This window comes from Mauremys reevesii, linkage group 4, assembly GCF_016161935.1.
Source record: "Mauremys reevesii isolate NIE-2019 linkage group 4, ASM1616193v1, whole genome shotgun sequence".
Taxonomy (NCBI): Eukaryota; Metazoa; Chordata; order Testudines; family Geoemydidae; genus Mauremys; species Mauremys reevesii.
The window spans coordinates 131790956-131804664 of NC_052626.1; the positions used below are offsets into that span (position 1 = coordinate 131790956).

General features: G+C 50.9%; 1 protein-coding gene across 4 annotated transcripts in view; it reads left to right on the plus strand.

The window, feature by feature from the left end:
- The window catches only part of SOX13 (SRY-box transcription factor 13), an 81786-nt gene that overhangs the window by 17153 nt on the left and 50924 nt on the right, over positions 1 to 13709 (plus strand). For 2 of the 4 annotated variants that reach the window (XM_039538101.1, XM_039538102.1), the window contains exon 1: positions 6183 to 6231. The exons of 1 other annotated variant lie outside the window; for it this stretch is intronic. The gene's annotated coding sequence lies outside the window, so the exon portion shown is untranslated. Of the gene's footprint in view, positions 1 to 5875; positions 6232 to 13709 lie in introns of those variants that run through there. One more of the 4 variants, XM_039538103.1, reaches the window with a different exon arrangement.

Here is a 13709-nt window from a genome sequence, read left to right on the forward strand (position 1 = left end):
TGTGCGGGGGAAGCCCGCCCTCTCAGAGTGGGGGGATGTAAGGCCCTGTTCTCTGATGTGTGTGCAGGGGGTGTCACTGTTTCTGTCCTGGCTTCGTGTGGAGGGGAGGGCCTGGGCAGGAGCGGGGTGGGAGAGTGAGCCTGCCCCTTGTATACCCTGCACCAGTGGTTTGTGTCCCTGCTGCTGGGCCCCGCTTCAGGCCATTGACTCTTGCCACGGTGCCCCACCCTGTCCCCTCCCTGGTACCGCCAGATGTGGGGCTTTACCTGCTCAGCTGGGCATATGCGTGGGCAGCAGGGTGGGACGATGGAGAGAGATTTGGAGGGGCTGATCCCTGTCTAGCTCTAGCCATGTGCCGCCTGTGGGTACAACTCTCTAGTGTGGATGTAGTTGTGTGTATCCAACTAACTAATTCTTGTGCAGGAAGGGGAATAAACCATGCTGGTATAAGGCACCTTTTTACCCATAGAACTGTGTCCACACTAGGGTAGTTCCACGCGTATAACTAGATTGGTGAAAAGAATCGCACCTCTCATTAGCATAGTTATACTGGCACAAGATCTATGAGCAGACCAGCTCTGTCCCACGCAGGGAAAGAGTCCGATCTGTGATAGCGTAAAGTCCTTCTGTAAAGTGAGTGGGAGACACCACCAGCTGAGAACGGTAGCGCTCGACACCCCTCAGGCACGAGGATCGCCATCTCTCCAGCTTTCCCAGGATCGGCCCTTTCTTGAAGTAACTGTCTCGAGAAATCTGTAAGGATGCTCAATACACGCTACCAGTTGTCTAGTCTGCCGAGCTCAGATCCCCCCGGATGTCCTGGTGTTTTGTATCTCAGAGGAGGCATCCCTCCTTCGCCAGGCTCAAGGCACAAGAGCAGTGGAGAGCCAAGCCCTCGCATCCCTCCCTCCCCCAACCCTTAGCCCCTGCTTCAGTAAAGCCAAGGGAGAGGGATTGAAGGGAAAGTGAAAGTATAGGGAGCGGACTTTGACTCCTCCCTTGGCCCTAGCTGTTGCTATGGAGACCAGAACAAAGCTTTTCTCGGCCCTCTTTTTGGATTGTCAATGGCTATTGTTCCTCTCTGGCCCCTTGGTTAACTGTTGTTTGTCCAATTTGTTCTTTTTGACTCTGGGTGAGTGTTTGACCCCCACCTCCCCCGGCTTCCCCTTTCCCAGCAAGGCAGGATCAAAGGCGTGATTGTTAAATGCTGGCCGGCCAAAGGCGATGGTGGAATTTGCAGGGCTGGCCCCTCAAAAGGTGCAGGGGACTGTTAGAAACAAAAGCCAGGGGAATATGATGGGGGAGACACCCTACAGAGAAAGGGTATTCCAGAGCCAAACATTCCCAATGCCTTTCTCTCTTGGGCTTCTTCTCCCAGCCTTGAATGCTTTTGCTTACAGCCAGCACTTGTCTGGTGACCCCCCCACTAGCACTGGGGTGGCCCCACTGATGGAACACGGTGATTAAAAGCTACAGCAGATGATCCACATGAACGCGCCTGCTGGTGGAGCTGCACCAGTGGGATAAATACAGTCCCGGAGGGATGCGGTCAAAGTTACCGCCAAAGGATCTGGCAGAAGTTGCATCTCTGCTCTTTCTCCTTCTTCATGATGGAACCAGAAGGCATGAAATGTGTGTCTGATTTTTAAGCTCAATCCCCAGGATGTGTTACCTGTCAGCTCTCTGTTCTTGGGGAACCAGGGCACAGTATCAGCCTGTCTGACTCATGGAGGAAACACTCCCGCCCAGCCTCTGCTTGAACCAAAACAGATCAGAAGAAAGACTTACAAAAAGCAATGAAAAGGCAGTGGGAGACACACCTAAGCCCTTCTGGACAAGGGTGACAGGAGTAAGGCAACTCCCCTAGCCTCATTTGCATAAAAATGGGACAGGGGAGGCATCTCTATTAGCATACAGAATGAGGAACAGATTCCAAGGCAAGAACCGCACTGAACTCTGGGACCAGAAAAGCAGGGAAGCACGGCATGATGGGGGATCTCTGCTCCAGATGTTAATAAACCCAGCAGTAGTTATCAGACCAATTCTAGTAATAAATCCTTTATTGGTATCCAAAATAGTGAAGCTGCCTAATTGCATTGGGAGCTCCCTGGAAGGAACACCGCCCGTAGCCAGGAATGATCAGTTCCTATTGTCTAACCTGAACAAAACAACTTTGGTACACTCCCTTGAGCCATCAGTTTACACACAAACAAATCTAGTGTTCTCCCTTGAACCATTGTTGTTTCTCTACAAAACCCCCCTACCCATGCTCAAGTAAGTGCTCTGATGCCTGGATCCAAAATCTGCATCAGTTTCATGGGGACTTCATCTTCTCCTGACTGCTGGGGGCTCTGCCTGTCTCCAGCACTCCGGACCCTCAGCTACCACCACCACCTGGGAACCCCAACCAGTTCAAGCTTCATGGAGTGGTGAGAACCCAACTCTCTCACTCTCTTTCTTTTCCCTACTCTAGGTATCGCTTTCTAACCCTGACTTGTGATCAGGTATAGTTTTCTAAATCTGACTTTTGTAAGCAAATTTAAGCTAGATTTAATATTGTAACTGTTTTGTTTGGTTGGTTCCCCTTGTATGGTTATTACCTGGCAATAAATAACTTTTATGGTTAAGTTGGTTGCTTCCCTCTCTCTCTCTCTCTCTTTTGTGTTTTTGGCTTCCCCGTTTGCTCTGAGGCAACGCTCCTCTTACCTAACCTTGTACTGCCCCAACATCCTGTGGGGTTTGCTCATCCAGTGGGTTGCTACCAGAACAATTTTAACGTGAAAGTGGGGATAGGGACATGCTGAACCTGTGGCATAGGAGGGTGGCAACTTGAAAGTGCTGCTCAACCCAGCCTGCCCAGGCGTACTCTATTCCGGTGCAGTGCCTGTGGCATATGAGGGTGTCAGCTTGGAAGTGCTGATTAACCTGGTCCGCTCAGACGTGCTCTGTTAATGTGGGTGTGTGAGTTCATCTGATTCTGGGGCTGGAGGAACCCAGCCCTGAGGAACCTAGGTCCCTGTCAGATAGCTCCATTGGGAGGAAATGAAAATTTTTGCAATTTCTCACAATCAAAAGTCCAGGAGAAAAAATAGGCTTGGGTCAATCAAAATGTTTTGTTTAGATAAAGTGTTTCATTCCAGTTTCAACATTTTATTTATTTATTTATTTATTTATTTATAAAACAAATTCTCAGTGAAAAGTTCTGCTCTGAAAAGGTCGAAACAGAATATTTTTGACATTAATGAGAGTTTTTTCTTGATTTGTCCCTCCCCCCCAAAATGAAATTTCATCAGCATCGACATGTTTCCGCAGTTTGCCTCCTTGTGGAAGCCGTGTTGGTTCCGCAGCATGTTTTTCTTTGGATGAATTGGCATTTTCCAGCACAAAAACGTTCAGCTGGAAAATTTCCAGCCAGCTCGACTTGATAGCTCTGGAGATGGCAATCTAGCTAGAAAACAAGCAGCAGAAGTGCAGGCTTCCCCCACAGACAGGCCTCACCCCTGACCTAGAGAGGGACCACCTCTAAGGGTCAGAGGGCAGTTCAGTCTGACCAATTTAATCCTTGGCGCCTTCGCTGAGCCTGAAAACAATAGAGCCCACTTGTGGTGGTGTGTCCTGTGATGTGGATACCTGTCTACTGCAAATGAGGCCCGTTTTGAACTGGCCACCCCACAGTCTTACAACAGTAACACAAAAGTGTTTTACAAGGTGCCACTCTTTAGCCTGTTTTATAGACTCAGTGAGCACAGTGGTCTCTGCTGGCCTTGAAATCCATCTGGCTAGGAAACAGAGTTTTGGTATCTCGCTCTAAATATACACTGCCTTTTAGCAGGAAGGCAATTCGGAGTGTTACTCTGGTTTCTAATAGACTGGACAAAGGAACTAATTAGTCACCGGGGACCTAACAGGACAGACTCAGAAAGATGGGCTGTTTCTATAACTTTAACTAGACCAGGCATGTTCCAAGGAAGTTGAGCTCTGCTTTTGGGACTCCCCAGCTACTAGAATTATAATCTCCTGGGGAAAGTGCTCCAGATTCGAAATAGCTTTTCAATCCATCTCTGGGAATGAAAACATCCTCCGTGATGCTGGTGCAGAGGGAAGGCAGATGTGATCCCTGCTTTTGCAAGTTGGCAGGATGACATATTTGTTGTCACAATAAGAAATTTAAAAATTTGGTGTTAGGACATGGGCCTGTCGACACCTGTGTGAGGGAGCCTGGCCTGAACAGCAGCCCCCCCAGCAGCAATGTGAATGGAGATTCCCTCAGCATCCTTCCCCAGTGCATCAACAGGGCAAGACTTGGCTAAGTCCTAAATTTTCAATCCCTGATTGTCCCAAATTCTAATAGTAGCTTTTGGGTGCCCAAGCAATAAAATAACACCTAGTGCCTTTCAGCCATCTCAGAGTGAGTAGCACTGCTGGGTAACATCATTCCTATTTTACGGATGGGGAAACTGAGGCACAGAGGGGGTGCGGGCCAGGACTTTTTTGAGGTCATACTGCTGTCTTTTAAGAGGTTTTTACACCATGCCAACCATCATGGGGCCTGAGAGCCTTTCCAGCAAGCCTGTGGCAGACTGGGGAATAGCACCCGGGGCGTGATGCAGAAATTATTGGTTGGGATTTTCTGGCCTGTGTTGTGCAGTCAGATGAGATGATCATATTTCATACCAGTCTCTTCTGGCCTTAAAAGCTAGGGATCTATGAACCTAGGTGTGCAGGTTCCCTGGCTGGTCTATGATCCGCAGGCTCAAGCTGATGTGCAGGATGGAGGGCCTCTTAAAGGCTCTTCTCCATCTGATTCTACCATGAAATCAAGATGGGAGGAGTAGGCAGAGATCCCCAGCTGTCTGCATGGGAGCAGCAGCTACGTACGAAACATCTGGCCCAGGCCAGCTCCTGAAGCTTTACTCCATCCCAGTGTGACCCTGGAGTGCTTTGAGATGGGCCTTGCAGTCCCTGAGGTCCTTGCGACGGAGTGGGATGTACCGATCAACTGATGAACTCTGGTGTGGTACTATGGGGCTGCCCAAGTCTAAACAGAGCAGCTTATTGCACTGCATCCCAGACAGCTGCCTAACCTGGGAGAGGGACGTGACACCTTGAAGGACGCTCATGGAGAAGCCATCAAGACCGTGATCTGGGCAAACCTGGTGGAGCCCATGTCTCACAGACAGAGCCCCTGATTAAGAGCGGGGTCCTGCTCTGTGCAGGCGCCAGCCATAGCCACATGTAAGCAGGAGATAGGAGAGAGAAGCCAGGAGGGACTCTGCCAAACCTGAAAGGCTGACAACCCACAGACAGGGTGAGCTCAGACTAGGGGAGGGGACGTGTCAGGACTTCGTTGTTTTCCAAGACCTGTAACTCTGGAGAGCTTTAAAAGTAGAGGGAGTGTGGCTAAGAGATTCCTTGGCGAAGCCTGTGTTGTGTTCCTTGCCTTCCCGACACACTAGAAGCCCAGCATGACCACAGCCTAGGTGGAGCTCTGGGGGGCATGTGAAAGTGAGCGGGAGACTGTGGGGAGGGCACAGGTGCTGATTGTAGGGTCTGGGGAGACAGCACCCCATGTCCCAAGGGAGGACATCCGCCAAGAGGCCTGAGCCAGGGAGCGTGCCCGAGAGACCCAGCGCTAGCAGCAGGGACTGGACGCTACCCAGACTCAGTTGGCTAAAGCACGTGGGACCCCCGCACCTGGGTCCCCTTGTGGCAGAGGAGTGAGGGCAGGGAGGGGCGCTGGGCGAAGTGGCTGGAGGGGGGCCGGGGACTAGGACTAGGACGAAGCCGGCTGGCTGCACTGGGGAGGTGCTAGCAGCCGGGCGCTGTCTGGAGGGGGTGAAGCAGCGTCTGGCCGGGGCAGGGGCAGCCTGGCCCGGGACTGCTCCCATTGCAAGCCCGGCCCCTGCGCTAGCCTCTGGCCCACGGCGGAGCTAGCCCGGCCCCGGTGCGTGGGAGGGGGGATCCCTCGGCAGCCTCCCTCCTCCGCGCTGGGGCAACTCCCCTCGGAGGGGAGGGGGCTGGCGCTGCACGGAGCCCGCAGCAGCCGCCGCGATCCGCACCGGCCGCAGCATCCCAGTCCGCCCGGCCCGGGGAGGGAGCCCGGCCCCAGCCGCCGCCGCCTCCGCCCCCGCCCCGCCGGCCCCGCACGGGGGCAGCCGAGAGAGGCGCCCGGCGGAGCGCAGCGCACAAGCCGCGGGCGGGGGCTGCCCGAGGACGCAGCCCGGCAGAGTAGTAAGTGCAGCCCGCTCCCCAGCGGGGACCTTGGGAACCCCGGCCCCGCTCCTCCCCCCAGCGCCGCTTCTCCCCCCTGCTGCCTGTAACCCCCCCCGGCCCCGTGCGCTGCCCCCTTCACCCCGCTTCTCCCCCCCGCCCCCGGCGCGGCCCCCATCACCCCGCTTCCCCGGCCCCGTGCTGCCCCCTTCACCCTGCTTCTCCCCGGCCCCGTGCGCTGCCCCCTTCATCCCCTGCCTCTCCCCGGCCCCGTGCGCTGCCCCTTCACCCCGCTTCCCCGGCCCCGTGCGCTGCCCCCTTCACCCCGCTTCTCCCCCGGCCCCGTGCTGCCCCTTCACCCTTCTCCCCCGGCCCCGTGCGCTGCCCCCTTCACCCCGCTTCTCCCCTGCCTCTAATCCCCGGCCCCGTGCGCTGCCCCCTTCACCCCCCCGGCCCCGTGCTGCCCCTTCACCCCTTCTCCCCGGCCCCGTGCGCTGCCCCCTTCACCCCGCTTCTCCCCCCGGCCCCTTGCGCTGCCCCCTTCACTCCGCTTCTCCCCTGCTGCCTCTACCCCGCTGCCCCCTTCACCCTTCATCCCCTGCTGCCTCCCCCGGCCCCATGCGCTGCCCCCTTCACCCCGCTTCTCCCCTGCTGCCTGTAATCCCCGGCCCCGTGTGCTGCCCCCTTCACCCCGCTTCTCCCCTGCTGCCTCTAATCCCCCGGCCCCGTGCGCTGCCCCCTTCACCCCGCTTCTTCCCCTGCTGCCTCTAATCCCCGGCCCCGTGTGCTGCCCCCTTCACCCCGCTTCTCCCCTGCTGCCTCTAATCCCCCGGCCCCGTGCGCTGCCCCCTTCACCCCGCTTCTCCCCCTGCTGCCTCTAATCCCCCGGCCCCGTGTGCTGCCCCCTTCACCCCGCTTCTCCCCTGCTGCCTCTAATCCCCCGCCCCGTGCGCTGCCCCCTTCACCTCGCTTCTCTCCCCAGCCCTGCTTCTGACCCCTGCTCCTTTAAATCCCCCGGCCCCGTGCACTGCCCCCTTCACCCCACGTCTCCCCCAACCCTGCTTCTCACTCCTGCTCCCTTTAAATCCCCCTTCACCCCCCCTTTTACCTTCTCTCTCACTCCACAGCCCTGTGCACTGCCCCTTCACCCCCATTTCCCCTGCACCCCCTTTTACCTTCTCTCACCCCCCACCCCAACAGGGCTGCCCAGAGAGGGGGGCTAGTGCAACAATTTGCCCCGGGCCCCACAGGGGCCCCCACGAGAATATATTATTCTATAGTATTACAACTTTTTTTTTATGGAAGGGGCCCCCGAAATTGCTTTGCCCCAGGCCCCCTGAATCCTCTGGGTGACCCTGCCCCCCATGGCCCCCTGCTGCACTGGGATTCCCCCCACTGAGCTCTGGAGCTCCTATGCCCTGGGGCACAAGGAGGGATTTTGCAGTTCTGACCCCTGCCCCTTTCCTTGTGGGGCTTTTATTTCCTTGTGCAAATCTTAACTTGATTCCTCCCGGCCTCTTCCCAAACCTGCCAAGTCTCCCCCGGCTTTACGGGGGGAGGGGGAGATCCACTTGTTTTGAATTAAACCTAAAACATCTTAAAAAAAGAAGTTTCTCCTTCCAGAAAGTCCACTCACTGGTTGCAAACTCCTGTTTCTCTAGTGTCCCCCAGTGTGCTCGGATCTTTAAGACACAAATAGACCCCAAACTGGGGACTACATCAGAGCACTTGTAATAGTCCCAGCAAGGAAGGTGTTAACTCCTGTATTCTCCCTGTGCTGCACCCCCCCCACCCCCTTTCATAAAACCAGACTGTCAGGTTTTCTGTTGCTTCTCACATTTTTCTGTTTAGCCTGGCCTGGCCTTTCCTGTTCCGTAACTGGACATTATAAGGGCCTTGATTATTGCCAGGCGTCACTGGATTTAGTAGGTTACTGACTTAATGGTACAGGTCAGGTGTAAGGGATTCTGTGGGATGTGGTGGGAGCCCAGGGGAAGGCTTTGTGTGGGGCTTTACATTTGGGAAAAGAAGCAGATACTTTCTCCGTTTGCTAGTCTCCCCCTCTGCCCCCATGACTTATTTATGACATTTCCTACTGAGCCGGGGCACCGTCTCGCCAGCCAGTCTGTGGGGCTCCGCAGTACAATGATTTCATAGTAAAACAGGCAATAGATTGGGTGACACTCTCTATAGACACAGGCACCAGCAGAGGTCACCATGCATGTTGTAAAATAAACAGGCAGACACATATTGGCTAAGAAGGTAAGGTGCAAGATGAGCTGGTAGCTGGAATCTCCACTTGGATGGAGTGAGTTATTTTTTGCAATTATTTTAAAACTCTAAACACCGCTTATTTCTTCCCTCCACCTTTCCAAAAAGAAATGCGATGGTGGTACATTTATGCAGCATCTTTGGGGACTGCATGTACCAGAATCCCAGTCATTGCTCCTATAGAAAGTGTAGCAGAGAGAGAGAGCCATACACAACTTGTAAATATCCCGCCTGGTCCTTTAACTTATTGTTTGTTGCTGGCTTTTTCATGATTTTTCCCCCTAGTGATCGTATCAACTCAAATGATTCCACAAAGGAAATATTTATACTGTGTGTTTAGAGGCAAGGAAGAGTGTTATGGAATCCATGCAACAAAACTTGATGGCTGCGTGATGCGCTCAGATGTTTGGCTTTGTAAATAGTTTTTTTTAAAATAACAAAATTACAATAATAGGGCTCCCAACAAAGAGGATCTTTAGTACAATAAATGCGGAGCGGTATCACTTTTGCTGGTACCTAAACAAAAACAAACCCAGCAAGTTGAATATTATGATCTTCTTTTAGTGGGAATTGTCATCAAGCCAGCATTTATGACCAGCTTGAAAGTGAGTTTCAGTACTTTAGAAGCCCAAATTCATTCCAAACCAGAAAACTCTGTGTACTGGGCAGGGACTGCAGATGAAATCCTGACCCTACTGAAAACAATGGGACCAGGATTCCCCCCATGCACACCCGCCGCCTTTGTCCTTATTCCCGTCTCTATATAGCATGCTTAGCACAACTGTTGGTGCTAGACAAATAAGACATGAATGGTGTCAGTGGTGAATTGCAATAGTGCACTGGGGTGAATTTCACGCACTTTTTGGAATTTGGAGTGGTTAGGTAACAAATTAAAACAGACAGTTACGGCCATCAGTTTTGGTGGTTAAGTATACCAAAAGTCACCTTGGATAGCATATTTCACCCATCCAGCACCCTCAAGGTGCTTTAGAGTTAAATAATTCACTAAAAAAAGTTAAAATAATAGCGGTGGGAGAGAGAAATGAAGAGATGTATGGCTAAGGGAGAGGTGAGTGACAGGTTTTCATGTGAAATGTGCAAACAATTAGAAAGCTGGCTTATTTCCACCTCAGGCTAATAGCTTCCAATATTTTATGCTAATCAGGGATGCCACCCAGGAAAAACTTGCTGACAATAGTCACTTATTGTTTAAGTCTCAGCTACATCTTATATGATACTTTAAGGATGGAAAACGTGATTTGAGATTCTAGATTTTAAGGCCAATTATATCATCTAGTCTGGCCTCTATATAACACAGGCCCGAGAATTTCATCCAGTTAACTGTGTATTGTGCCCAGCTGCTTATTCATGCAAATTCGTTTTAGTTCATTTTAATGGTTACACCCTCCATCCTTTCGACTGTCAACGTTTTTTTTTTAAACATCAAAGCTTGTGAACCCATATTCCACTTTAAAAATACAGGTGAAGTCTGGAAAATGTAAGGGAAAGCAGGAGAGAGATGTTTCTAAATGATCTTGCCCCTTACAAAGATTTTTTTTTTAACTGACCCTCCGTTTTCGATGTAGGTTTGTTTAATCTCTGTATTGACAGTAAACCTGCCATGGGTTGAGAATCCAGAATCCCTTTCTGTCATAAAAGAACTGCCCACTCCAGATCTACTTTGGGAATCTGTTCTGTCCTTCTCCATGTTAACTGGATACTCTTTGTAGATGGGTGGCAGTAGGTTTGAGAGGACCATGAAATTTTTAAAATCTCCCTCTCTGAAACAAATGTCCTAGCACAGTCTCTTAGCTTTATCCAGCCAAGTGTCTCTGTCGGCGATGCTTTCTCCTTCTATGCTTGCCAAACCAAAGCACCCAAACAACCCCCTCCAGAAAGCATTCTTGACAAGCAAAGTTTGTTCCAACCAGTGGGGGCAAAAAATAGCTTGACTTTAAATCACGCTAACTGACTGTCCATTATAAAAGGATTTACATGTGCAGCTCTGACCAGTCCGGCATTAGGTAGCTAGTTAAATTGGAGCTGGCTTTTAAAATTGTTCCTCACTTGAGAAGTTGGATTTGGTTCCTGGGGTACTGGAAAAGGCACTGCTGTGAGTGCAAAGTGCGTGGCGACGTAAGCACAGTAAATCTATTCTTTCAATGGGTTTATTTTTACATTTGCTATTTGTTCAGGAGGCCCCCAGAGCGCCTGTCTGAACTTGCCGTTTTCACACTCTGTCTGTGTGCTTCCTGGAATCAAGACTTGTTAGGCCGAGCGACAGTCACTAATATTAAAAACAGCTTGTGGGGAGAGGGGTGACTCAGGGAATTGGAAATGAGCCACAGGGATTTTTACCTCAAGGTCACAGGTTCAAGTCCAACCTGCTGACCTTCTCATGGTTGTGAACTGAGATTGTGGGTCTCAGTTTAGTTCCCTGCAGGGGTGTCACCATCACAGTTGGCTCCTTGGAGCTGGTACACAACAGAGGCCAAGGGCCCAGTGTGCCGCGGTGACTGGCCTCCTCTCAGTCCTACGTCCCCGTACCGTGGTCGAGGCCCATTAGTGTGGCAGCATGAGCCCCAAATGAGCTGGTCTTAGATGGGGGGTGTGGGGCCCTTCCTGCTAGATCACATGCACAGTGTAGACTGCTGTATTGAGACGGGAGCCCAGTCTGTAGAACCGAAGGGCTGGAGGGCCAGCGATCTGCAACGCGGAACATAGACTGCTGACTCCGGTATCTTGCGCTTGCCAGCACAAAGCGGATTGAGATCTGCTCGGTCAGACCGCCGTGAGAGCACCTTCCTCTTGGCTCTAGTTGTAAACACGCAATGTTGTTTTGGGGTTTGTGTGTATGGGTAACAGTGGATATTGAAATAGCTGCTATTACGCTGGAGACGGCATTGAACAAAAGGGTGCTGCTGGGAGCACGCACGCATTGCTTTTAGAGCTCTGGCCTAGGTTTGCGTCTTCCACCTCCGCATCCACAAACGATCAAATACATTGTTTTGGCGGGGGAGGTGTATTTGCCGCTGCATTTTCTACAAAAAATGTATTTTAAAAAACCATTCAGAGATGAGCCATACGATTGCTAACCCATTGCTCCATCCACCACTATAGAAATCGGTGTATATAAAGCTGGCATTATTCTTCTGTCGAGTGTGGAGGACAGTATGCAGAACATACATAAATTGTTACCACCCCAATCATGCAATAAATTGTCACAATGCAATAAGTTATAGCCCCATTTGCCCTTGTCCCTTCCCTTTGGGAAATATCCCCTGCGAGCTAAAGAGGCTCTCTACTGCGCACTGTAAAGCTGCCTCTGACTTCATTCAGAGCTGGCTACAAGTATTCCAGGCCAAATTTTGCCTCGCACTCTAATGAGCTTCTAATCATTGGATCCTCCTCAGGCTTGGCTGGGAATCTCTTGGGTTTGGAGTGCTGCTGTCATTTTAAAAAGGAGGGAAGTTGGCAGAGCCAGAGGCAGCCACTTTTGGAAAATTTTCTGTTATTTGGAAGCCCTCCCTCCCACTCCGCACTTAATCCACCTGCTCTAAGGCCATATGTCCGATCCTGGAACGGGTCCAGTCCTACACAATGGCCTTTGGTCTGAATGAGTTCCACCAGCTCAGTGATAAAGATGGGATACAAATGGGACTGGATTTGCCAGGCAGAATGCGGCTGCTGCATTTTGCTCTGGCTCGTGACAGAAGTGTCCCAGCCATTTGGGTGGGTCAGTAAAAAAAAATAAAAAAAAATAAAAAAGCAGGTAACGTTGTTTAATCTTGTGACTGTTGAAGTCAAGGGGTCTTAAACATGTATTTAGAGTAAAGCATGTGCTTAAACTGTGCTCAGTCAGAGCCGGAAGCCCTCCAAATGTTGAAACTAATACCCCAGACTTTGCCCAATGCTTTTGCAGTGGCCTTAAGTAAACATTTTTTTTCAAGTGGAAGCCACTTCTGTTCATCATTTGAACGTGGGCTAACTGCATTCTTTTTTGCCCCCTTTCAGTTCCTGCCACGACTGGCAGCCATATAGCTGAAGAATGCACATTGGGAGACGGATCTGAAATTCTGCCTTTCCATAATTTAATGCTCCATTACCATCTATGGTGGCTTTAGGATTGTGGCCATTACAAAAGATGCAGTCTAGTGCCTTTGGAGTCCAGGGCACCGCCCCCTTGCCACACCCCCCAGGGTCTCTTATCATAGAAATGAGCGAGGTAAAATGGCTTATAATTAAAGCACCCTTGAAAATTTGATGTGAAAATTTACTAGTCCAGGCACGAAATCTACTGGCCTGGCCTTTCTTGATGATTTAGTGGTGGTGGAAAAATCCCTAATAATACTTTACTTGTTGGAAAAGGAGAAAGCAGCTGAGTTGAATTTTGCACAAGTTTGTTAAAGGGATGGTGGGTAGTGCAGATTCTGAAAGTGGTTTCTGGGGGCTCTGATTCACCTCACTCGTACCCAGGTGAAAATGCTGAGTGATTCCATTGGGCTAATAGTAGAAGTGAGAGGAGATTCAGGTCCTGTGGGGGGTTTTGTTTGTTTGTTTTTTAAAAGGTTTTCTAAACGCTTGTGTTAATAGAAATGTTTCAAGAAATGAACAAAATCGCTCGCTGGCTTTTGTTGTTGCTGTTGCATGTTTGGATTTCTGCCCTTCCCTGAGGTTTGCTACCCAAATGGTCGCAGCCCTGTGCTAACATGCAAAAGACAGAAATCGAAACTGACTAGTAACAAGCGTCAATCTAGTTCAGTGGTTATCAAATGTTTGTACTGGTGACCCCTTTCACACACCAAGCCTCTGAGTGCAACCCCCTTTATAAATGAAAAACATTTTTTATATATTTAATACTCTTATAAATGCTGGAGGTGAAGCGGGGTTTTGGGGTGGAGGCTGACAGCTCCCGGCCCCCCTGTGGTAATAACCTCGTGACCCCCAGTTTGAGAACCCCTCATCTAGTTACTTTGGAGGATGTGGTGGTTAAAATGCCAGGGCCCAGTCTACCCTAGCCCTCCCCCTCTGGTGGGGATGGACTTTCATGACACAAAATCTAGTGTAGACAAGACTTTTCAAACCACCTTATTAACAGCAGTAGCGCCATCGTGGTCACATCTATTAATACTGAACATTTATGTCGCAGCAGTGCCTAGAGGCCCCTTGTGCTAGGGGCTGTAAAGACAGAGAGGTAGTAGCAGGCTCTGCCTAGGCTTCTAGAAGAG